The 26380-nt window shown below is 45.0% G+C and overlaps 8 non-coding genes and 1 pseudogene across 8 annotated transcripts; 2 read left to right on the forward strand and 7 right to left on the reverse strand.

Moving 5' to 3' along the window:
* The first annotated feature begins 1804 nt into the window (after nucleotides 1-1804).
* LOC135490440 (5S ribosomal RNA) lies at nucleotides 1805-1923 on the forward strand. Its single transcript, XR_010447642.1, has one exon. It is a non-coding gene; the product is annotated as a 5S ribosomal RNA (ribosomal RNA).
* Nucleotides 1924-13861: 11938 nt separating this feature from the next.
* On the forward strand, nucleotides 13862-13980 carry LOC135490452 (5S ribosomal RNA). The gene has a single exon (XR_010447654.1). It is a non-coding gene; the product is annotated as a 5S ribosomal RNA (ribosomal RNA).
* Nucleotides 13981-15914: 1934 nt separating this feature from the next.
* On the reverse strand, nucleotides 15915-16033 carry LOC135490054 (5S ribosomal RNA). Its single transcript, XR_010447270.1, has one exon. It is a non-coding gene; the product is annotated as a 5S ribosomal RNA (ribosomal RNA).
* Nucleotides 16034-16885: 852 nt separating this feature from the next.
* LOC135490055 (5S ribosomal RNA) lies at nucleotides 16886-17004 on the reverse strand. Its single transcript, XR_010447271.1, has one exon. It is a non-coding gene; the product is annotated as a 5S ribosomal RNA (ribosomal RNA).
* An 899-nt stretch (nucleotides 17005-17903) lies between these two features.
* Nucleotides 17904-18022, reverse strand: LOC135490432 (5S ribosomal RNA). Its single transcript, XR_010447634.1, has one exon. It is a non-coding gene; the product is annotated as a 5S ribosomal RNA (ribosomal RNA).
* Nucleotides 18023-18917: 895 nt separating this feature from the next.
* On the reverse strand, nucleotides 18918-19036 carry LOC135490449 (5S ribosomal RNA). The gene has a single exon (XR_010447651.1). It is a non-coding gene; the product is annotated as a 5S ribosomal RNA (ribosomal RNA).
* Nucleotides 19037-19938: 902 nt separating this feature from the next.
* Nucleotides 19939-20057, reverse strand: LOC135490468 (5S ribosomal RNA; annotated as a pseudogene).
* An 899-nt stretch (nucleotides 20058-20956) lies between these two features.
* LOC135490451 (5S ribosomal RNA) lies at nucleotides 20957-21075 on the reverse strand. The gene has a single exon (XR_010447653.1). It is a non-coding gene; the product is annotated as a 5S ribosomal RNA (ribosomal RNA).
* An 893-nt stretch (nucleotides 21076-21968) lies between these two features.
* On the reverse strand, nucleotides 21969-22087 carry LOC135490534 (5S ribosomal RNA). The gene has a single exon (XR_010447725.1). It is a non-coding gene; the product is annotated as a 5S ribosomal RNA (ribosomal RNA).
* Nucleotides 22088-26380: the final 4293 nt, after the last annotated feature.

The raw sequence follows: 26380 nt of genomic DNA on the forward strand, positions 1-26380 counted from the left end.
CTAAGGGAATAACGACCACCCAGTTCTATGTAAAGACTTCAACTGATTTATTACTAGACTCGAGTCAGAATGAACATGTGATATAGTTACATAATTCAGAAATACATGTTTCTAAAAGACATTCAATAACTCCAATAGACCAGCTATTGGCGGCGACTATAATCTGTTCCCAACACTGCGATCGATGGTTTCATATTAACTACCCTCGGTAATGTTACGTCAGTGTCCTTACAGAGATCATCGGATATCGTAGATGAATTGATACATGGCTCTGAACTCTAAGTCTCTGGTACGGCCTCGAACACGTAATCGGCATTCCGCTCAAAAGACAACCCTTGGGCCAAGGATTCCAACTGTACCAAAGCTAAATCAAGATCAAAGAAGAGATTGCCATCCGTGGGTTTAGTCACCTGTGGTGTTCCCGAAACAGCCAAGCGTTTCCTTTCAATGAACGCGACCAAGCGTTTACGATCCCATTCCTGTCTTCGAAAAGACTTCTTTTTCACAAAATTAGGGATGACACCTCCAAATGATTCCGAAGTTGGTTTGTTCCATGGTCAATGTCCACTTCGCAGCTGATTCCTGGAGGCTCCATGCAGACTGAAGTAATTGCAGTCGCAAAGAACGTAGGGAGAACTCAAGGTCCGGATGAAGTTGCACCGTCATGACGATGAACACGAGTTGAAAGTCTTCTAGGCGCTATCCTTACTTTGTCTTCTGCTGCATTGAAAATATCCTGTCACGGGGCACCATGTTGAAGTGAGCTGCACTACTCCACCTTCAAACTAAGACGAGTTCTTGTCCTTTCCCAGACCGATGGAAGATCTGGGACGAACTAACAATGCAGCAGGAGTGGAAATATACTAAAACTAAAACATCAAAGGTTGATTCCAAGTATTTATTTATTAAGTAGCACTTACGTTCTGATCTGCATTCATCAAAGTCTGCTAACCAAAGAGAGCCCGGATAAGTCCCAGGCCTAGCATATTCCAAAAACTATCAACCCAACCCCAACTTAGCCAATCACTGGTTAGATTCCAGATCAGCTGACCTGACCGGAGTTCCAACCAGACCGATACTTAGCTCACCGGAGACTCCTTTCTTAACCAATGGAACCATTTTTAAAATCTAAACACCAGAGATTGGTATCACTTGTGTGGTTTTGGGGCTCAAATTAACCGTTGCGGTCAAAGAGGTGATTCGCGGGTTAAAGCCCGTCAAAAATAATCCCTCCACTTCTCCCCCCCCCCCCCCCAACACTGCGCAGGCCTAATAGCGTCCAAGCGTTTATACTAGGACGCTTTTTGAGTTCAGGCCGGCCTGGAAGTTGCTGCTAGTGACGTCAGTCCTCGTGACGTCATACCCGTGGTGCCGCCATGCCCAGCGATGACGTTTTAGACACATTAGTTTCGTTTTGATTCGGGAGATGGCGCTGGTGTCTCTCATGACGTCAGGGAGCCTCGGAGTAGTCTGCTCGTGACGTCAGAGCTCGTGACGTCACGCTGCGTTCCTAGTGATGAGACACCTTGCCAACCGCTGGCGTCTTTGATGTCCAGTCGGCACTCTCTGTTTCCGATGTTGGTATGCTTGCAGTTCTTGAATGTGCGTCCGTTTCTGTTTCAGTGCGAGCCTGCGTGAACTGTATGTCTACGCGTAGGCTCCGTCGTGTAATGGGCGCCCCAACCACATCTGCAATGCGACGAAGCTGTGACGTAGGCATACATAATGCCTCTGACCCCAATATATGACGCATTATAGTAGGCGCAGTGATATTATAAGTAGCCTACGCATCGCCGCCTCTAATGTCTACGACCATATCACGTTGAAAACACCGGTTCTCGTCCGATCACCGAAGCCAAGCAACGTCGAGCGTGGTTAGTACGTGGATGGGTGACCGCCTCGGAATACCGCGTGTTGTTGACTTTTTCTCTTCATGTTCCAATCATTTTGTTTCTTCTTCCCTTGTACGATTGTTAAAATGAAAATGTAGGCTACGTTATGTGGTGGCCATCGAATTTTGCGAAATGGAAATGGCAGCCAGGGGGCAGGCCTGTAGGTCCCGCACTTGTATTTGACCAATCAACTCGCGGTTATAGTTCCGTTTGAGACGAATGCGTGGTCTCACCAAACCAGTGGAATGTTTTTTGGCCGGGTCTTTTTGGCAAGCCGCTCGCCGAACAGGCATCTTTTTTTGTCCTGTTTGGAGAGCTGCTTGCCAAACAGCACTAAAAAGCCACCCTGTTCGGCCAGCCGGGCTTGCCAAACAGAGCAAAATGTCTTTCCTGTTTGGCAAGCCGATGAATAAACCACGCCTACTCATGAATATGCATAATAGCGTATTGATCTAAAAATGGTCTGTTACTGCGGATTTTCCTTTAGAGTAACCAAATTCTTCTGAAGCGAAATGACGGCAATGGCACTCGATTGCCGAGTGCGTACGTTCGATTATAGAAGTTTTGTGCATAACCTGAAAACCCTTTTATGCATAATCTGAAAATACTGACAGATGCACACGGTCTCAGATAACTGAATGGCCCCGGTGTCAGCAACCTCGTCCCCAGGGATTCTCGTGTCATTTTACATCGGGATTTCTGCTCATGTGTTACACTGGGTACGAGGTTACAGTGTTACTAACTTATGAATATTAATTGGGCATTTATAAATATTAATGAGTTCGGCTCTCCATTCAGGACAAAAAAAGTCGCTGTTTGGTAAGCCGGGCTTGCCAAATAGTCACTTCCTAAATTTAAATGCGTGTATAATTCGGTTCCGTATGATGATGATGAAATGGAGGCACTCATGCACGATATTGATACAGGTGTGCACAAAAAAGTGTACCCGATGATGACGGTAAGGTTACCTTGCGATGGTGAGAGTGTAAAACTAAAATCAACCTTTATTCAAAGTCTCACCTGGTACATTTCCTTCTTACTTGATCCAAAAGGATATTATATTTATAAACATTATCCGGCCAACAAACCGATGCATGTGATGCGCGTTGTCCCTAATACATACTGAGAGACAAAGTACAAGAACATATACATGTATGCCGAATGTTATCAACATGTCAGTATTCGAACAAATTTCATTCTCCATCGTCTACACACAAAATCGTTCCAATGTACAGGGTAGCCCGTAAAAAGGTCAACCATACTTTTACCAATTACAAATCCAGAAGTAGTTTTGCAATTGTTCGAATTCAGTTATTTCGGCAGCCTTGCTTCTCGTAACAAAATTGGCTCTAGATATCTTCGTGTCATTTTTCTCGAGAGTGATTCTCCTTCCACTGCTTGTGCAGGTGCTTTGAGTTTGAGAGATGTGGAAAAATGCTTTCCAGTTTTTTGCCCACCCTGGACAGATGATGGGAGTGACACAACATTACGGTATAGATTGGTCAACAGCCGTCCATTTGATAGCACACTCAGTTATCCTTAGTTACTGCAGAAACGTGCACGCCTCCTCATGACGTTAGTTATCTCGTCGATGATGGCACGTTTCACTGGACGGGGAACTGCTATGAAATGCTATCAACCGCGACAGAGATGGCCAGCCTAGGAAGGTGCATCCAGAGATTTTAGTGAAATCTGGTTTTGTAAAACTTCGGTATTATTTTGACTTCAGCTTTTTTAAAAATGGTCCCTCATGGGAATCAGCAATACATTTTGTCGGTTGGTGTGTACAGGTGTTTGTCATGAAGCATCAAACAGTTAACACGGCCAACGTATGAGACTTACATATTTCAATCAGAAATTGCTAAATCTCCCAGCTCTCACTGAGACACCCCTCACAATGGTTTATGCCTGTTTCGCCTATTCCTGTTTCGCCTACAAAATTCCTGTTTCGCCTATTCCTTTTCCGCCTATTCCTGTTTCGCCTATTCCTGTTCGGCCTATTTCCTGTTTGGCCTATTTCCTGTTTGGCCTATTCCTGTTTCGCCTACTTCCTGTTTCGCCTACTTTCCAGTACCCCTACAATAAATCGACTCTCCCAGGGTGAACCTTAGGGATGCATGTCCATTTTATGGGGAAATGTGAGGGGACAATTGGATGATGTTAACAATGTGATGACAATTGACTAATCAAATGCCACCAACTTTGTTAACAAACCATGCCATGACCGTTTTGAAAGAGTCACCTTGAAAGCGGGGACAGTCCGGGACTTATTTGACCATATGACCATACTGACACACAGTAAAAACTTATAGATTAAGTAGAGTAAAGCAGTCGCTTATTTTGTAAAAACAGGAATTCATGAGTTTTTGATAAAAATACATAATACTGTACATTCTCATAATTATTTGATCAAAATCAGCTGTAAAACCCATGTCATAGTAAAGAACTGTGTAGCTATAGGTATTCTTTCTATTACGAAGCCAGTTACTGACTAAGACAAAAGAAAGAGAGTCCACAATATAAAATGCAGGCCCAAGAAACCTTTCTCAAATCTAATGAAAGGGTAAAACTTTCTTACTATTTTATTTCTTGCCTTTTAAAATAAGCTAAAACATAAGCCGATGTAAGCTATGTATAATTTTCCAAAGTTATTCCGAATAATACTGAAATAATTGACATGTCGCTGAATCCATTATTTCAGACTTTATTCTTAATGATAGCCTTTAACACTATAGTAAGGGACGGTTCATATTCCTACGTCTGTGGGGAGGTTAGTCATACATTTGAATAGGCGAAACAGGAATAAGCGAAACAGGAATTAGGCGAAACAGGAAGTAGGCCAATCAGGAATAGGCGAATAAGGATTAGGCGAAACAGGAATAGGTGGAACAGGAATAGGCGGAACAGGAATAGGCGAAACAGGAATACACCCTCACAATATCAATGATGAATATGCTCACCATAACCATACTATGTGTATTACAATTTTTCACACTCCATGCACAGTACCAAAAAAAGATAGTTTTTGTTACGATATCAATCAAGAGGGATCGATTATTGCATGGAAAAACTGCACAACGAAACAAAAACAGTTAATACTGGCCACGTTTTGCACAATAACAAGGAACATTTGTATTCCACAGATGCACAGGAATATATTGAAAGGTTCATTATACTAGATTAAGAACTTGATGGTTTTGAAAGCAATGACAACATTGACCACATTTACTGCATTGTCTCCAGTTTGATTTTGCTCACTGTCGTGTAGACATGGACTGTTTTGGAACATCCTTAATACTTACCGTGCGGCTGTAGTAGGCAATGCATGTTCTTTTTAAGATTTTTGAAAATCGAGACATCTATTGCATCTATGAGACCGCAGAGGGACGTTGCGCCGGATCTCAAAGTCTTGTGTGTCATCATGATGCAGAGCTGGATACATCGAGATAAAGCGTAGATACAGCGATTCGACTGTTCCCGGGCTATAGTTTGCCGTTTCGCTCTCTGGCAACTCCTTCGCGGGTAGCAGACAGATAGAGAAAAAAACTTAAACGGACATGTATGAGCTTATATTTGGAATTAAAGATGTTTACATGACGTGTTTAGTATATGTTGTTCTTTTATGGTTATGCATCTTGCTAGTACTCATAATTGTAGTACTTTATGTACATGTACGTGTATATTGCGTGTTTTAACATAACGTCTTATTAACTGCTTTGAGTCTGATGCTGGAACTTCTTTATTGTAGGCCGGGTACCTACCTATAAGAAGGTATGAATAAGCTTGTTCATTGCACTGTCTACGAATTTACTTAAATGTTTGAAATAGTGGGCCAATATGATAATCTACAGTCGTCAGCGATAACATACGGTAGAGCACAAACCCGGGTGCACAAACCACTGGCCAGGCTCGTTGGCATCAACAAAAAATGATGAATTGTCAGAATCCGAATGCCAATGGCATAAAGAGGCTACCATGTGAGTTTACTATCCAGGAGACTCAGTTGACGCAAAGCTACGTTTCACTGAACGTGAGCTCTTACGGCGTGAACTTATATTGCCGCAAATCTGTCGTAGTTGTCTCCAAGATAGAATGTGTGCTTCTCTGTGTTATGGCAAATGTTCTTGCATTAATATACATACCAAGTTCTTACAGACAGTGCCTTCTTCAGGCCACCGAAGGTTCGATATGTGGGAGACGCATTCCCCTCGAGATCGGAAGTACATGTAGGTTGATGGTCAATAAGGTGAGGCAGTTTTGCTATTTTCTTAAATGTGACAGCAGTTTTTTTGAATATGGAGCTGCCACCTGTGTTTGTGTTGATTATGAGAGTGTCCGATCAGCGCTCTTTACTCAACTGCCAAACCCTCTCTCAGAATAATTCAATCATTTAGGACTTCTCGGTTAAATCTCGGTAAATAATGGTAAATTCTTTAACTTCACTCCAACGTATTGTCCTAAAGAACCGTGTCATGATTTTACAACTAGTGTTAAAGAGAACCCATGGACTCGCGATCGAATCTCATGTTTGAGGTAGTATATCTACGCGCAGGAGTCGGCATAATTCGTGAGGACATCATGCATATCTTCCACAAATCTTAACTGTTCATAACGACAGATTTCTTTATCTTCTCTCTATCACTGCAGGCAGTTCAAGGTAAACACACGGCAGTGAATGGTGATCACTGCCATAAGATATAACTACATGTATATTGGTTATCAAGAATTAAGCTGCGTCACTCTTTTCGCTCTTGATATCCCCGATTCCTTCCATTTATGCAAAAAATGATAAGACACATTTCATATCAATCTATTGTGTCTCCTTTCTGAAGAAAATAATCACTTCGAATATGAGATGAAATAGATTGCTTTTGCATGTACGCTTTTGATATTATGTCAACGGGTCTTCAGGTACGATATAGGCAACCACGCAAAAGTCGTCTTTCACGTATAAATTTCTGGCTCAAACGTTATCACGTCTAGACCTCCTCTTCCTAGCAAGCACTTTTGACTTCTATACCCTTTTCTTACTTTTGAAGAAAAAAAGCCGGGGTTTCTCTTAAAGATGAAGCCGGCCAAAAATATTTTCAGCATCATTGGAAAACAGTTCACTGAAAGTGATATAAACCTCAATGAAATAGAGAATGAGTATGTTATGTACTTCAGAAGCAGGGGTGCTCATGCTATGACTATTGTAATTGGTTGTAAAGTGACTAGGGAAGGGGGAGAGGACAAATGGTTTATCAGGCATCTCCTCTCAGTAAATGGTTATTGCTACCTAAATATGTTCCACGGACACACTTTAACTGGACGAATGAGGCACCATTGGATGATGTTCAGCACAAAAGGTAAACACAAGGTTACTTTGAAAGCGATTTGCCTCAAACCGCCATGTTCGAAAGACCGTACTAAACATTTATCGGCTTTTGAGGACGCTGACAATTTAGAAAGGGGCCACATCGTCGCGATTATCAAAGATAAAAAGAAATCAAGAAGTTGGCCGGATGCAGAAAAATACATGTTATATGTTATAGTAGGGCGATATAGTGGTTTTGTGAAAGGAAGGTTTAAAATTGAACGACGGGAAGATATCATTGAAGTGCACCTAGACAAACGGTTTGATTCGAGATGGCGTTCGATTTCTATGATAGACAACGGTCTCGGGATATCTATATATTGGTGTTACGATCACGGTCATTGAAACTTTACCGCTTGTCCCGTATAGGCGACTTCTACCGAAAGGTAGGTGAGCCTTTGACAGTAAATGAAAGGTTTGAAACACTTGATAAGATGTACTTGGACAGTTTCACCAGCACATTATTCATTCATGGGAAGAAAAGGAAGAAAGTGTACCCGATGATGACGGTCAGGTTACCTTGCGATGGTGAGAGTGTAAAACTCAAATCAACCTTTATTCAAAGACACACGTATTACATTTCTTTCATACTTGATCCAAAAGGATATTATGTTTATAAAAAATATCCGGGCAGCAAACCGATGCATGTGATGCGCGTTGTCCCGAATACATACTGAGAGACATAGTACATGAACATGTACAGCATTCGGCTCTAGATATCTTCGTGTCATTTTTTCTCGAGAAAGATTCTCCTTCCACTGCTTGTGCAGGTGCTTTGAGTTTGAGAGATGTGGAAAAATGCTTTCCAGTTTTTTGCCCACCCTGGACAGGTGATGGCAGTGACACAACATTACGGTGTAGGTTGGTGAAAAAGCCTTCCATGCAATAACACACCAAGTTATCCCTTTCTGCAGTAACGTGCATTCATCCTCATGACTTTTGTTATCTGGTCGATGATGGCAAGTTTCACTGGACGGGTTAACTGCAATGAAATGCCATCAACCGCGACAGAGATGGCCAGCCTAAAAAGGTGCATCCAGGGATTTTGAAAACTTCGGTATTATTTTGACTTCAGATTTTTTGTAAAAGATCCCTCATGGGAATCAGCAATACATTTTGTTGGTTGGTGTGTACAGGTGTTTGTCATGAATCATCGAACAGTTAGCACGGCCAAGGTATGGCCCTTACAGATTTCAATCAGAAGTTGCTAAATCTGATATTGCTAAATCTCCCAACTCCCACTGAGACACCCCTCACAATAATGATCAATGATGAATATGCTCACCGTAACCATACTATGTGGATTACAATTTTTCATACTCCATGCACAGTACCAAAAATGTAGTTTTTTTATAATATCAGTCAAGAGGGATCGATTATTGCATGGATACACTGCACAATGAAATAAAAACGGTGGATATTGGCCACGTTTTGCACAATAAAAAGGAAAATTAGAATTCTGCAGATGCACAGGAATATATTGAAAGGTTTATTATACAAGATTAAGAACTTGATTGAAAGCAATAACAACATTGACCAACTTTACTGCATTGTCTCCAGTTTGATTTTGCTCACTGTCGTATAAACATCGGCTGTTTAAGAAACTCCTTAATATTTACCGTGCGGCTGCAGTAGCAATGCAGTTTCTTTTTAAGATTTTCGGAAATCGAGACATCTATGCAATTCTTGGACGTTGCGCCGGATCTGAAAGTATTGTGTGTCATCATGATGCAGAGCTGGATACATCGAGGTAAAGCGTAGATGCAGTGATCCAGCCTCGTGTAGTGACTATTCGGCTGTTCCCGGGCGATAGTTTGCCGCATCGTTCTCAAGCTACTCCGTCGCGGGTAGCAGACAGAGAGAGAAAAAAATTTAAAGGACATGTATTCATCTTGCCAGTATATACTCATAATTGAAGTACTTCATGTTCATGTACGTGTATATTGCGTGTTGTAACATAACGTCTTATCAACTGCTTTGAGATTGTTGCTGGTACTTCTTCTGTAGGCTGGATATCTATAAGAAGGTAGGAATAAGCTTGTTCATAGCACTGTCTACGAATTTGATGTTTGATATAACCAATCATTAGACAGCAAGTTGGATATTTTAAATACGACGATCTAACAGTCGTCAAGTTGTATCATACGGTAAAGCACACACCCGGGTGCACGTGTACACAAAGTCCATAGATACGGGGTATCCAGAAACCCTGCTGCCGTATAGACCGGCTGAACTTGCAAATATACCAACTACTGGTAGAAGGGTTTATGCCTGTTTCGCCTATTCCTGTTTCGCCTACAAAATTCCTGTTTCGCCTATTCCTGATTCGCCTATTCCTGTTCCGCCTATTCCTGTTCCGCCTATTCCTTTTTCGCCTATTTCCTGTTTGGCCTATATCCTGTTTGGCCTATTTCCTGTTTCGCCTATTCCTGCTTCGCCTACTTTCCAGTACCCCTACAATAAATCGACTCTCCCACGGGGAACCTTAGGGATGCATGTCCATTTTATGGGGAAAATGTGAGGGGACAATTGAATGATGTTAACGATGTGATGACAATTTGACTAATCAAATGCCATCAACTTTGTTAACAAACCATGCCTATTTGACCATAGGACCATAGGACCATACTGACACACAGTAAAAACTAATAGATTAAGTAGAGTAAAGCAGTCGTTTATTTTATGAAAACTGAATTCATGAGTTTTTGATAAAAATACATAATATTGTACATTCTCATAATTATTTGATCAAAATCAGCTGTAAAACCCATGTCATAATATACATGTAGATACAGCACATATATAGTCAAACAAGGTGGAAAATACATATCATGATATTATGTCAGACAAGGTAACTGATGGCATCAACGTAACTCATTATGTCCCTCTCTCCATTGACGTATTGTTCTTTGAGGCGTAACATGCGTTCGTCAATGCGTACATATGTGGCTCTCCTCGGGTTTGGTCGGTCAGTAAGGGACGGTTCATATTCCTACGTCTGTGGGGAGGTTAGCAATACATTTGAATAGGCGAAACAGAAATAGGCTAAACAGGAATTAGGCGAAACAGGAATAGGCGAAACAGAAATTAGGCGAAACAGGAATAGGCGAAACAGGAATAGGCGGAACAGGAATAGGCGAAACAGGAATACACCGGTAGAAGATGAAGCCGGAGGCAAGGGTATTAATAAGTATGGTTTATTCGTAATTTCAATCACAATCAGTTTGTAGTCCTGAACAAGGATAACAACATGGCGGACTGAAAGGATCGCTCGGTGGATCGGTAGACTTTTTCTCGAAGTTTGAGCAGTTTCAGGAGCAGCAGAACATTACTTGCTGATGCTAGTTGAGGGTGTAAGTGACAGTGTGCACTTGGTCTAAAGTAAGGTATAATTCCAGACGTAGTTTGTCAGGAAAAACCGTATCTTTAACAACATTTCGTGCATGTACATCAATAACTACATTTCGTGCATGTACATAGTATATGGGTATACAGTGATCGTCACGCATGAGTGAACCGAAGGGATTAAAGGAAAGGGAGCAGTGTGCTAGTATGACGCAATCGTCGATAAAGGACCTTTTGACACCTCAGGTCGATGGTGGTGAGCGAAAACGTAAATCGAAGGATCGCTCACCGAAGGACAAGAACAGTCCGGATTCTAAGATAATTAGGCATAGCGGCTCCGACGATGAATGGGAAAGTGATGATGACGTGGAAAAAACATGTGCGCGAGATGAGGCCACAGGTGACCACGGGATGAAAGACTGTGAGCAGAGGGACGCGGTGACACTACAACCGGTGTAAGCCTACATGTGGTTCGGTTTACAATTGGGAACGAATGAACAGGTCAAGAATGCTGTACTTGACTTTTACACGAGGAGTCAGATCTTGACCGCGAAGAAAGTTCTATGGGAGAAAGTTGGTGATGAAGTGATTGGTAGGATGGTTTCCAGACAAACTACCAATCTCAAAAAGGTGGAGGAATCGAACACGATTGATATCATAAACGCGTTGAATGCTTTGGATAATGGAAACAAGATGTCGATGCTGGCAGTTCCGGCGACTGAACTAAATTCGGTACCTCGGGCGCATCCAAAGGAAATAAACAGCATCTCTATCGTGGAGAGGCTCTGCAAACTTGAAGAACAGCTTGGTTCCATTGAGGGCAGAACTGTGAAAAATAGTTTGGATATAAACGATATAAAGGTGAATCGTAATAGGAGGAGTAACGGTGCAGACGTGGGGAGTGGGTCCTCTCTTCCTGCAGTAAGTGGGGAGAAGGAGTTATCTTCGTGGGCGGACGTCAAAATCGACGAATGGAGAGATAGCTCATGGGACTTATCAGAGAAGCAGAAGGACATGATGAGCTATGCTAAGAGTGTTGGGTCAAAGTCGGAGTTTGCAGATACAAACCGAATGGTTAGTGTTCGTGGAGGACGTGGTGGCCGTGGCGGAGGAAGGGGTCCAACAAGGGAACAGTCCAACCTTGCGGTTCCACATCAATCAGTGTTGCGGCTGAGGGGTAGCAATTGCTCCTTGATTTCGAAAGGATCTGATGGTTTCACCTTAGTGAACAGACAGAAGGTGAATCGGAGAAAGGTGACCATGGGAAGCAGGTCAAAAACAGGATGTGCTCTTAAGAGAGCTCCTGAACCTAATAGAGATATGTTCATCTTCAGGTTAGATCCGGATACAACGGATGAGGAACTCCGGAACTACATAGTAGATAAGGATATTGTTGTAAAGGAGCTAGAACTAAAATCGAACGCGAATGCCAGTTTCAAGTCGTATAGACTTAGTGTGCCGAAGTCGCAGTTTGCGAAGCTATTAGATGGGGACATGTGGTCAGAAGGTGTGGGTGTGAGAAAATTCTTTGTTCCTTCTAAACAACAGTGATGTTGATGTCCGGACTTACTCTACTTCTGATCATGAGTATCATGAACTTAACTTCATATAACAGCTGTGGACTTGGGTCGGGACGAAAAGAATACATAAAGGACTTGTTACCTGAACGTACATTCTGATTGCTTCAGGAACATTGGATGTTTGATCAGCAGCTTGTTAAGTTAAAGGCGGACTTGGGCAAAGGTATCATGTTGCACGGGGTTTCCGGTATGGAGAACACTTCATTGTTAAGCGGGCGTCCGTATAGAGGCATTTTCCATTTTAAATATACTTCTTCTTATATTGAGAATAAGGTGTGTTTAAAGTGATGAAAATGATTAAGTTTCAGTCAAACTGGCTTGCTTGTGTGGTTTTGGGGCTCAAAATAACCGTTGCGGTCAAAGAGGTGATTCGCAGGTTAAAGCCCATCAAAAATCATCCCTCCCCTCTCCTCCCCCCCCCCCCCCCCAAACTGCGCAGGCCTACTAGCGTCCAAGCGTTTACTAGGACGCTTTTTGAATTCAGACCGGCCTGGAAGTTGCTGCTAGTGACGTCAGTCCTCGTGACGTCATAACCGTGGTACCGTCATGCCAACCGATGACGTTTTAGACACATTAGGTCTCATTAGGGAGTTTTTTTTGTTATTCATGCGCGGCCAACCCCTAACCGTAGTTCCTAAAATCATTGATTTCTCGGTCCTTACAGTATGTCAGCGTTGATTCAGCAGTTGTTTTGGCAAAGACATGTTTTTTTGGAGTTTCTGAAACCTATAGCGCTACTCAATAGGCGACTAACAAGAAACTACGCATTTATACTGTTGTTGCCGACGTATGTGTACACTGAACTTGGGATGTGCGTCGGCCCCGTGTTAAAATGCCGTCCAGTGCCAGTTGGTGCGTTTTTCGCTGATTTGTGCAAAATTCAACATATCTCAAAAGTTCAATGGTTGACCCTCGATTTTTTTTTGATTTTTGTGTAGCGTAAGCAACTGTCTTTCATGGGAGAATGGTCTCTGTAAGAATTATTCAGGAAGAAATGTATAATATTTGGGGTTTTTCGTGATTGTCCGGCCCAATTGGCAATATTGCCCATTGGGATGGTGAACATAGCTAGGAGCAAATGCGACGCTTATGATTTATTTAAAGAAATAAAATGCCCGATTTAACATCCTGCAGAATCAGTGGAATCGGGCGTTTCCAGTGATATACGACACAAATGGGTTGTTCTCATGCATTCACTTTGGAAACGCATCTTAAAATAGATGTTACGCCCTGTTAATGAGGCACGTCATCATCGCGTACGTTTGGGAAAAACTCCCTAACGAGACCTTAGTTTCGTTTTGATTCGGGAGATGGCGCTGGCGTCTCTCATGACGTCAGGGAGCCTCGGAGTAGTCTGCTCGTGACGTCAGAGCTCGTGACGTCACACTGCGTTCCTAGTGATGAGACACCTTGCCAACCGTTGGCGTCTTTGATGTCCAGTCGGCACTCTCTTCTTCCAATGTTGGTCTGCGTGCAGTTCTTGAATGTGCGTCCGTTTCTGTTTCAGTGCGAGCCTGCGTGAACTGTATGTCTACGCGTAGACTCCGTCGTGTAATGGGCGCCCCAACCACATCTGTAATGCGACGAAGCTGTGATGTAGGCATACATAATGCCTCTGACCCCAAAATATGACGCATTATAGTAGGCGCAGAGATATTATAAGTAACCTACGCATCGCCGTCTCTAATGTCTACGACCATATCACGTTGAAAACACCGGTTCTCGTCCGATCACCGAAGCCAAGCAATGTCGAGCGTGGTCAGTACGCGGATGGGTGACCGCCTCGGAATACCGCGTGTTGTAGACTTTTTCCTCTTCATGTCCCAATCATTTTGTTTCTTCTTCCCTTGTACGATTGTTAAAATGAAAATGTAGGCTACGTTATGTGGTGGCCATCGAATTTTGCGAAATGGAAATGGCAGCCAGGGGGCCGGCCTGTAGGTCCCGCACCTGTATTTAACCAATCGGCTCGCGGTTATAGTTCCGTTTGAGACGAATGCGTGGTCTCACCATATCAGTTGAATGTTATAATCCATTTCAAATATACTACTTCTTATATTGAGAATAAGGTGTGTTTAAAGTGATGAAAATGATTAAGTTTCAGTCAAATTGGTTTCTTTGTGTGGTTTTGGGTATCCGATGTGGTGTGACGTCGAGAACACGTGATAACCTCAGTTGGTTTTGAAATCCGACCGTGACGGACGTGCTGTTGGGCAGCTCTTGTGTTCGACATGGTTGGTTTTGGAATCAGCGCTACCATAGTGGATTGTGCACTATAGTAGTAGTTTGCACTTGACTCGGTGAGTTAGTGCATAGCTGGGGAGTAACCCTTCTTGGGAAGGGTAGGCTCAAGGCTGCCGGAATGCTTGATTCGTCAGGATGGCCGAGCGATATGCCGGGGAGTAACTCTTCTTGGGAAGGGTAGGCTTAAGGCTGCCGGAATGCTTGATTCGTCAGGATGGCCGAGGTGATAAGCCGGGGAGTAACTCTGCTTGGGCAGGGAAGGCTCAAGGCTGCCGGAACGCTTGATTCGTCAAGATGGCCGAGGAAATATGCCGAACGTGACCTTGTTGGGCAAGGTGGGCCAGGCTGCCGGAAGGCTTGATTCGTCAAGATGGCCGAGGCAATAAGCCGGAGGTGACCTTGCTTGGGCAAGGTGGGCCAGGCTGCCAGAAGGCTTGATTCGTCAAGATGGCCGAGGCAATAAGCCGGAGGTGACCTTGCTTGGGCAAGGTGGGCCAGGCTGCCGGAATGCTTGATTCGTCAAGATGGCCGAGGTAATAAGCCGGAGGTGACCTTGCTTGGGCAAGGTGGGCCAGGCTGCCGGAAGGCTTGATTCGTCAAGATGGCCGAGGTGATAAGCTAGAGGACCGACTCTGATGAAGTAGTAAATAGCGAGTTATCCTGTTGGGTCGGGTTAGGCCGAGGGCAGGCCATGCTAGTTTGCCCGGATGAGAGTTGGGTAGTAGAATGGTGGCACAGGAGCTGTTGGAGCTGGTGCAGGGTAATGTAGGGAAAGTATTGAGGAACCAAAGTGAGGAGTTGTCAGCCCTGGTGCAGTTGGGTTAAGAGCGTCAGTTGGGAAATAAGTTTGGTGTCTGCTATTGGATTTGTGGTTAAGTGTTCGAAGTAGGAAGTGGATGGCGCTGATCCGAGTGGGTGGTTTAGTGGTATAATTATGTAAGTGAGTTCACCGTATCGATCTTAGTGCATAATGTGTAGTGCATTCGCATGTATGCTCAAGACTATATAGGTTATTGATATACCGAGGCCAACTCGGGCAGGTACACGTGTCGATGGTACAAATTACAGAATACAGTGTTGGTGGGGGGGGGGGGGGGGGGGAAGGGGAGGGATGATTTTCGACGGGCTTTAACCCGCGAATCACCTTTTTGACCGCAACGGTTAATTTGAGCCCCAAAACCACACAAGCAAGCCAATTTGACTGAAACTTAATCATTTTCATCACTTTAAACACACCTTATTCTCAATATAAGAAGAAGTATATTTGAAATGGAAAATAACATTCAACTGGTATGGTGAGACCACCCGTTCGTCTCAAACGGAACTTTAACCGCGAGCTGATTGGTTAAATACAGGTGCGGGACCTACAGGCCGGCCCCCTGGCTGCCATTTCCATTTCGCAAAATTCGATGGCCACCACATAAGGTAGCCTACATTTTCATTTTAACACTCGTAAAAGGGAAGAAGAAACAAAATGATTGGGACATGAAGAGAAAAAGTCTACAACACGCGGTATTCCGAGGCGGTCACCCATCCACGTACTAACCACGCTCGACGTTGCTTGGCTTCGGTGATCGGACGAGAACCGGTGTTTTCAACGTGATATGGTCGTAGACATTAGAGGCGGCGATGCGTAGGTTACTTATAATATCACTGCGCCTACTATAATGCGTCATATTTTGGGGTCAGAGGCATTATGTATGCCTACGTCACAGCTTCGTCGCATTACAGATGTGGTTGGGGCGCCCATTACACGACGGAGTCTACGCGTAGACATACAGTTCACGCCGGCTCGCACTGAAACAGAAACGGACGCACATTCAAGAACTGCACGCAGACCAACATCGGAAGAAGAGAGTGCCAACTGGACATCAAAGACGCCAACGGTTGGCAAGGTGTCTCATCACTAGGAACGCAGCGTGACGTCACGAGCTCTGACGTCACGAGCAGACTACTCCGAGGCTCCCTGACGTCATGAGAGACGCCAGCGCCATCTCCCGAATCAGGACTGACGTCACTAGCAGCAACTTCCACGCCGGTCTGAACTCAAAAAGCGTCCTAGTATAAACGCTTGGAAGCTAGTAGGCCTGCGCAGGATTGGGGGGGGAGGGATTATTTTAACGGGCTTACGGTTAATTTGAGCCCCAAAACCACACAAGCAAGCCAATTTGACTGAAACTTAATCATTTTCATCACTTTAAACACACCTTATTCTCAATATAAGAAGAAGTATATTTGAAATGGAAAATAACATTCAACTGGTATGGTGAGACCACCCATTCGTCTCAAACGGAACTATAACCGCGAGCTGATTGGTTAAATACAGGTGCGGGACCTACAGGCCGGCCCCCTGGCTGCCATTTCCGTTTCGCAAAATTCGATGGCCACCACATAAGGTAGCCTACATTTTCATTTTAACAATCGTACAAGGGAAGAAGAAACAAAATGATTGGGACATGAAGAGAAAAAGTCTACAACACGCGGTATTCCGAGGCGGTCACCCATCCACGTACTAACCACGCTCGACGTTGCTTGGCTTCGGTGATCGGACGAGAACCGGTGTTTTCAACGTGATATGGTCGTAGACATTAGAGGCGGCGATGCGTAGGTTACTTATAATATCACTGCGCCTACTATAATGCGTCATATTTTGGGGTCAGAGGCATTATGTATGCCTACGTCACAGCTTCGTCGCATTACAGATGTGGTTGGGGCGCCCATTACACGACGGAGTCTACGCGTAGACATACAGTTCACGCAGGCTCGCACTGAAACAGAAACGGACGCACATTCAAGAACTGCACGCAGACCAACATCGGAAGAAGAGAGTGCCGACTGGACATCAAAGACGCCAGCGGTTGGCAAGGTGTCTCATCACTAGGAACGCAGCGTGACGTCACGAGCTCTGACGTCACGAGCAGACTACTCCGAGGCTCCCTGACGTCATGAGAGACGCCAGCGCCATCTCCCGAATCAGGACTGACGTCACTAGCAGCAACTTCCACGCCGGTCTGAACTCAAAAAGCGTCCTAGTATAAACGCTTGGAAGCTAGTAGGCCTGCGCAGTGTTGGGGGGGGGGGGGGGGGGGAGAGGGGAGGGATGATTTTCGACGGGCTTTAACCCGCGAATCACCTTTTTGACCGCAACGGTTAATTTGAGCCCCAAAACCACACAAGCAAGCCAATTTGACTGAAACTTAATCATTTTCATCACTTTAAACACACCTTATTCTCAATATAAGAAGAAGTATATTTGAAATGGAAAATAACATTCAACTGGTATGGTGAGACCACCCATTCGTCTCAAACGGAACTATAATCGCGAGCTGATTGGTTAAATACAGGTGCGGGACCTACAGGCCGGCCCCCTGGCTGCCATTTCCATTTCGCAAAATTCGATGGCCACCACAAAAGGTAGCCTACATTTTCATTTTAACAATCGTACAAGGGAAGAAGAAACAAAATGATTTGGACATGAAGAGAAAAAGTCTACAACACGCGGTATTCCGAGGCGGTCACCCATCCACGTACTAACCACGCTCGACGTTGCTTGGCTTCGGTGATCGGACGAGAACCAGTGTTTTCAACGTGATATGGTCGTAGACATTAGAGGCGGCGATGCGTAGGTTACTTATAATATCACTGCGCCTACTATAATGCGTCATATTTTGGGGTCAGAGGCATTATGTATTCCTACGTCACAGCTTCGTCGCATTACAGATGTGGTTGGGGCGCCCATTACACGACGGAGTCTACGCGTAGACATACAGTTCACGCAGGCTCGCACTGAAACAGAAACGGACGCACATTCAAGAACTGCACGCAGACCAACATCGGAAGAAGAGAGTGCCGACTGGACATCAAAGACGCCAACGGTTGGCAAGGTATCTCATCACTAGGAACGCAGCGTGACGTCACGAGCTCTGACGTCACGAGCAGACTACTCCGAGGCTCCCTGACGTCATGAGAGACGCCAACGCCATCTCCCGAATCAGGACTGACGTCACTAGCAGCAACTTCCACGCCGGTCTGAACTCAAAAAGCGTCCTAGTATAAACGCTTGGAAGCTAGTAGGCCTGCGCAGTGTTGGGGGGGGGGGGGGGAGAGGGGAGGTACGATTTTCGACGGGCTTTAACCCGCGAATCACCTATTTGACCGCAACGGTTAATTTGAGCCCCAAAACCACACAAGCAAGCCAATTTGACTGAAACTTAATTATTTTCATCACTTTAAACACACCTTATTCTCAATATAAGAAGAAGTATATTTGAAATGGAAAATAACATTCAACTGGTATGGTGAGACCACCCATTCGTCTCAAACGGAACTATAACCGCGAGCTGATTGGTTAAATACAGGTGCGGGACCTACAGGCCGGCCCCCTGGCTGCCATTTCCATTTCGCAAAATTCGATGGCAACCACATAAAGTAGCCTACATTTTCATTTTAACAATCGTACAAGGGAAGAAGAAACAAAATGATTGGGACATGAAGAGAAAAAGTCTACAACACGCGGTATTCCGAGGCGGTCACCCATCCACGTACTAACCACGCTTGACGTTGCTTGGCTTCGGTGATCGGACGAGAACCGGTGTTTTCAACGTGATATGGTCGTAGACATTAGAGGCGGCGATGCTTAGGTTACTTATAATATCACTGCGCCTACTATAATGCGTCATATTTTGGGGTCAGAGGCATTATGTATGCCTACGTCACAGCTTCGTCGCATTACAGATGTGGTTGGGGCGCCCATTACACGACGGAGTCTACGCGTAGACATACAGTTCACGCAGGCTCGCACTGAAACAGAAACGGACGCACATTCAAGAACTGCACGCAGACCAACATCGGAAGAAGAGAGTGCCGACTGGACATCAAAGACGCCAACGGTTGGCAAGGTGTCTCATCACTAGGAACGCAGCGTGACGTCACGAGCTCTGACGTCACGAGCAGACTACCCCGAGGCTCCCTGACGTCATGAGAGACGCCAGCGCTATCTCCCGAATCAGGACTGACGTCACTAGCAGCAACTTCCACGCCGGTCTGAACTCAAAAAGCGTCCTAGTATAAACGCTTGGAAGATAGTAGGCCTGCGCAGTGTTGGGGGGGGGGGGGGGGGGGGGGAGAGGGGAGGGATGATTTTCGACGGGCTTTAACCCGCGAATCACCTTTTTGACCGCAACGGTTAATTTGAGCCCCAAAACCACACAAGCAAGCCAATTTGACTGAAACTTAATCATTTTCATCACTTTAAACACACCTTATTCTCAATATAAGAAGAAGTATATTTGAAATGGAAAATAACATTCAACTGGTATGGTGAGACCACCCATTCGTCTCAAACGGAACTATAACCGCGAGCTGATTGGTTGAATACAGGTGCGGGACCTACAGGCCGGCCCCCTGGCTGCCATTTCCATTTCGCAAAATTCGATGGCCACCACATAAGGTAGCCTACATTTTCATTTTAACAATCGTACAAGGGAAGAAGAAACAAAATGATTGGGACATGAAGAGAAAAAGTCTACAACATGCGGTATCCCGAGGCGGTCACCCATCCACGTACTAACCACGCTCGACGTTGCTTGGCTTCGGTGATCGGACGAGAACCGGTGTTTTCAACGTGATATGGTCGTAGACATTAGAGGCGGCGATGCTTAGGTTACTTATAATATCACTGCGCCTACTATAATGCGTCATATTTTGGGGTCAGAGGCATTATGTATGCCTACGTCACAGCTTCGTCGCATTACAGATGTGGTTGGGGCGCCCATTACACGACGGAGTCTACGCGTAGACATACAGTTCACGCAGGCTCGCACTGAAACAGAAACGGACGCACATTCAAGAACTGTACGCAGACCAACATCGGAAGAAGAGAGTGCCGACTGGACATCAAAGACGCCAACGGTTGGCAAGGTGTCTCATCACTAGGAACGCATCGTGACGTCACGAGCTCTGACGTCACGAGCAGACTACCCCGAGGCTCCCTGACGTCATGAGAGACGCCAGCGCTATCTCCCGAATCAGGACTGACGTCACTAGCAGCAACTTCCACGCCGGTCTGAACTCAAAAAGCGTCCTAGTATAAACGCTTGGAAGCTAGTAGGCCTGCGCAGTGTTGGGGGGGGGGGGGGGGGGGAGAGGGGAGGGATGATTTTCGACGGGCTTTAACCCGCGAATCACCTTTTTGACCGCAACGGTTAATTTGAGCCCCAAAACCACACAAGCAAGCCAATTTGACTGAAACTTAATCATTTTCATCACTTTAAACACACCTTATTCTCAATATAAGAAGAAGTATATTTGAAATGGAAAATAACATTCAACTGGTATGGTGAGACCACCCATTCGTCTCAAACGGAACTATAACCGCGAGCTGATTGGTTGAATACAGGTGCGGGACCTACAGGCCGGCCCCCTGGCTGCCATTTCCATTTCGCAAAATTCGATGGCCACCACATAAGGTAGCCTACATTTTCATTTTAACAATCGTACAAGGGAAGAAGAAACAAAATGATTGGGACATGAAGAGAAAAAGTCTACAACACGCGGTATCCCGAGGCGGTCACCCATCCACGTACTAACCACGCTCGACGTTGCTTGGCTTCGGTGATCGGACGAGAACCGGTGTTTTCAACGTGATATGGTCGTAGACATTAGAGGCGGCGATGCGTAGGTTACTTATAATATCACTGCGCCTACTATAATGCGTCATATTTTGGGGTCAGAGGCATTATGTATGCCTACGTCACAGCTTCGTCGCATTACAGATGTGGTTGGGGCGCCCATTACACGACGGAGTCTACACGTAGACATACAGTTCACGCAGGCTCGCACTGAAACAGAAACGGACGCACATTCAAGAACTGCACGCAGACCAACATCGGAAGAAGAGAGTGCCGACTGGACATCAAAGACGCCAACGGTTGGCAAGGTGACTCATCACTAGGAACGCAGCGTGACGTCACGAGCTCTGACGTCACGAGCAGACTTGTCCGAGGCTCTCTGACGTCATGAGAGACGCCAGCGCCATCTCCCGAATCAGGACTGACGTCACTAGCAGCAACTTCCACGCCGGTCTGAACTCAAAAAGCGTCCTAGTATAAACGCTTGGAAGCTAGTAGGCCTGCGCAGTGTTGGGGGGGGGGGGGAGAGGGGAGGGATGATTTTCGACGGGCTTTAACCCGCGAATCACCTTTTTGACCGCAACGGTTAATTTGAGCCCCAAAACCACACAAGCAAGCCAATTTGACTGAAACTTAATCATTTTCATCACTTTAAACACACTTTATTCTCAATATAAGAAGAAGTATATTTGAAATGGAAAATAACATTCAACTGGTATGGTGAGACCACCCATTCGTCTCAAACGGAACTATAACCGCGAGCTGATTGGTTAAATACAGGTGCGGGACCTACAGGCCGGCCCCCTGGCTGCCATTTCCATTTCGCAAAATTCGATGGCCACCACATAAGGTAGCCTACATTTTCATTTTAACAATCGTACAAGGGAAGAAGAAACAAAATGATTGGGACATGAAGAGAAGAAGTCTACAACACGCGGTATTCCGAGGCGGTCACCCATCCACGTACTAACCACGCTCGACGTTGCTTGGCTTCGGTGATCGGATGAGAACCGGTGTTTTCAACGTGATATGGTCGTAGACATTAGAGGCGGCGATGCGTAGGTTACTTATAATATCACTGCGCCTACTATAATGCGTCATATTTTGGGGTCAGAGGCATTATGTATGCCTACGTCACAGCTTCGTCGCATTACAGATGTGGTTGGGGCGCCCATTACACGACGGAGTCTACGCGTAGACATACAGTTCACGCAGGCTCGCACTGAAACAGAAACGGACGCACATTCAAGAACTGCACGCAGACCAACATCGGAAGAAGAGAGTGCCGACTCGACATCAAAGACGCCAACGGTTGGTGAATGATATCTGCCGTTACGTGGAGGGATAAATCAGACTCAGATATGATGTTGGCTATCACTTTTATTCCATGTTTCTCATCAACTCGAACGTGTGTACATCAAGCCATTACAGCGAAGTTCGACATCTGGCCGTGGCGGCGCTATCGTCCGGTGTCTCCGGGATTGCGCGGGAAGGGGATCATACAGGGTGATACCATACATCACCCCCCTCCCGAGCGTATGATAGCTCCCGCCATACGCCAAAACATTCAAAATACAAAAAACCCTATCAAAATACAGAAAATAATATACATGAAGGTCGCCAGTCACAAAACGTGACAAAAAAATGAGTGAGGATGATGGATGAAACATCCAAACCTTACCCTCACAACACCAAAACACCCAAATTATCGTCAGGTAGAGTTCCAATAATCAAGAGGAGTCCCAAGTGATGGCATAGATGGAGCAGCATGGGTGCAATGACAGGACCGACTATGTGAGTAACGATCCCACACGCCTGTCCCAGCACGGCAACCGCACCAACCCCATCAATACCCCAAAAAAGAAAGTATCATAATCATTAGAATGACAAAACTCCATACATGTATGGTGACAAGATGGAAAACCATACCCAAAAATCTCAAATTAAACCAGATCTCATTACAAATCACACACACATTCACACAGAGATTCACAAGCCATTCACCCCAGCAGGTGCTTAAGCTGCTGTACATTCAAACAGAGATCAGCTATAACCAATTATAAATGAAGGGAAAAGGTACATGTACAATGTAGGTTAGGAATAGAACTCCACTGACAACATCATAAGAAAAAAACCAACAGTTAACAAGCTACCGTTGCAATATGTAAACCTTTGCCAATCGCTGGCAAAAACCTGTGACTGTCCACATCAAAACAGTATGAACAAACATGAATCATAATGAAAACTAGTCAAGAAAATTACTATTGTCTTAATAATACAAAATCGTACTGCAACTCCGCAAGTGAAATGCTGTCAAAAACACTTCTCTATACAAATATAACCAAGAGAAAAGTGCAGCGCACTTGGTCACCTTGACACGAAGCATCCTAGTATGCAGTTCTGGCATCGCACATAATGCTCCAAAGACACATTTTACATTCCAAACAGGTACAATGACTAAATGAAACTAGTGAGTAGTCCAACTTTCAGGTGAGGCAAAATTTAGCCCTATGACATCTATGACCACAAGAACAGTTGGATAAAAATGCCTAGTCATAGACGGTACCAACCTAAAATTTACACAAAAATCAGTTACACAAGTTAACATAAAACACAAAAAGACGTGCACTTGGTGCATAATGCGAAAATTACTTAGCCAACCAGACTAAAAGCACAAGAACTGAAGTGCAAAATGGAGCCCTATAGTTACTCATCCTCAAAAGGGATAGACTAAGAGCAGATTACATAGAAGAGCACGCCTGCCAATACAGTAAAGCGTCTCAACACCTGGGCCATAAAAAGGACCCATAGGCCTACTTCCTACACACTGTGGTAGTATCATAGGATACAAACTGGAAACATGACCAAGTACCAAATAGCAATGTAACTTCTAGTACCCTCAAGTCCAGAGGTAGTAAAATGTAACAAGGCACTCCACAACTTCATTCAGTCCAAATGTATCATCAAATATATCATGGTATTCTAAACAGTCCCAATATTTACTTTTAGTAAGTTGAAAACAAAACAAAAGTGTCCGATTCACGTGACATCATATAGGGAATATATGGAATCCTCCGCAAGTGTCTCTTAGCACAGCAAAACGAAATCCTCACTGAGAGCTGGCCAGTAACGGTCAGTCTCCCCAGTATATAATCCTCTAAACATTGTCTCTAATGTCCACAAGTTGCAAATAACCTTCCCTGCGAGCTGGCCAGTAACGATCCAGTCAGGCTACTCAGAAAAAGCTACTAGTCCCAATGCAACTTATTGAAGTAATCAGCACAACCTGCTATCCAGGAACACACTAGGCACTTACTAGTACACAAATCCAGGTGGTGGTATAACGTGGGTAGGCCTAAGAAATATAGTTTGACCAAATAACATAACGAAGCAGTAGGTCCTAGATTTACAACGAACAGTATAGGAGCAACATGCTCAAAGACCTTCAAGCAACTTCGCTTGGAAAAAATAGTTAGAGGACACAAGGCGTTCAGGACTGTTCAGTTATGATAACCACACAACGCACACGAACACACAACGTGTCAATGTAACATCCATACCCATACTGTACAAGCAGGAAGATACAAAAACACAGAAACATTCACACTCGCATTCATAAAACAAACAGCCTTATCACCTCCATCACTCACACACCAGTGTTACAAGGGTCACAGTTATCGAACACTGACCACACACCAACGTGCATCACCCCCAGGAAAAGTAGCAGAGTGAACCCTTGCAGCAAGCAGACTACCAACCCTCAACTACCGAATCCTGAGCAATACGTAACTTATCCGCGTGTGTCCGCATGGTGGTCCCTTCCTTATCGATCTGTAGGAGCACTGTGAAGTCTTCATGCAGTTCCTTGACCTTATACGGACCCAACCAGGGCTGATGCCTATCCCCCTTGAAACATCTCCTTGGGTTAAAATACCACACAGCACTTCCTGGCTGCAGAGCTTGATATTTCGGAGATGACGTTTCGTACTGTCGCTTCTGTACTCGTTGTACAGTCTTAAGCTTGTTCCTGACAATGGCGTAAGCTTTGGTAAACTTAGCCTCAAGGTCAGCTACATAGGATGGAACATCAGCTGACTTCTCGGACGGAGCCTTGTAGAGGAGATCCAGTGGCAGACGCATTTCACGGGCTGTAAGCATGAAGTGTGGTGTCTCGCCCGTGCTGGAATGGACCGACGAACGATATGCCATCAGGAAGATGGGCAACATCAGGTCCCAAGACCCGACACTCTCCCTGTGTTCCTCGACATACGTCTTCATGATCGACTTGATGACCTTGTTAAAATTCTCAATCAAACCGTTGCTCTTCGGATTGTAAGCTGTAGTGAGCGTTCTATCAACCGACAGTTTCCGCATTAACGAAGCATAAAGCTCTGATGTGAACTGAGCCCCACGGTCTGAATGGATCAGGTACATGCAGCCAAACCTGGACACCAACTCCCTAATGATAGCTGTACAAATTTCTTCGGTCTCCATCGTTTTGAGGGGAGCAGCCTCCACCCACTTGGTGAAGTTATCCTCCATGGTGACTGCATAGCGATAGCCTCTTGGTGTCTCCTTGAGAGGACCGATCAGGTCTATGCTGATCCTCTCGAATGCCTCCCCGAAAAGTTGTTGCGTCAGAGGTGTATGCTGCCGTCTGTGAGGTCTCTTCCTGATGTTACATGCGCGACACTTTGTGACAAACCGCATCACATCCTTCCGCCAACCAACCCAATAGAAGCGTTCTTTCACTCTCTCCTGCGTCTTATACGTGCCCAAATGACCTGCTGTTGGTTCAGAATGCAGATGATGTAGTACTTCACCGTGAAAGTTGCGAGGCAAAACCAATTGAACCCTAGTATCCTTCTCCGGTACAACTAATTTCCTGTAGAGAATCCCACCATCAACAAAAAGGTTCCTCCAGTGCTGTCGTAAGACTTTCACACCGAGACTTTCAGCTGATATCGATCGGAAGGTAGGGTACTCCGCATCGGCAAGTTTTAGTTGAAGTATAGGAGAGATATTGGGGTCGCTAAGTTGAGCTGTCTTGATCAGATGGAGCCAATCATCCTTGAACTCAAAGGCAGACTGGTCCTGTTGGAAAGCTGGTGCCTCCTGTTCCTTTTCTGCTGCAGCAGCCTTTGCCCTGGAACGTGTTGTGACCGCATAACACGCAATCATCAAGTCTTCGACCGCATCCTCAATGGCAGTGTCATCAGTGGCAGTGTGACGACAGGGGGGTACGTCTGATGGTATGGTCCTGTGAACTCGGCGCGGCTTCCCACTGTAAGGTTTTTCAGGCAGTTCTTCATCCTCACGTCCACATTGTAAACA

Source organism: Lineus longissimus, chromosome 6 (genome assembly GCF_910592395.1).
Source record: "Lineus longissimus chromosome 6, tnLinLong1.2, whole genome shotgun sequence".
In the NCBI taxonomy this organism is placed as follows: domain Eukaryota; kingdom Metazoa; phylum Nemertea; class Pilidiophora; order Heteronemertea; family Lineidae; genus Lineus; species Lineus longissimus.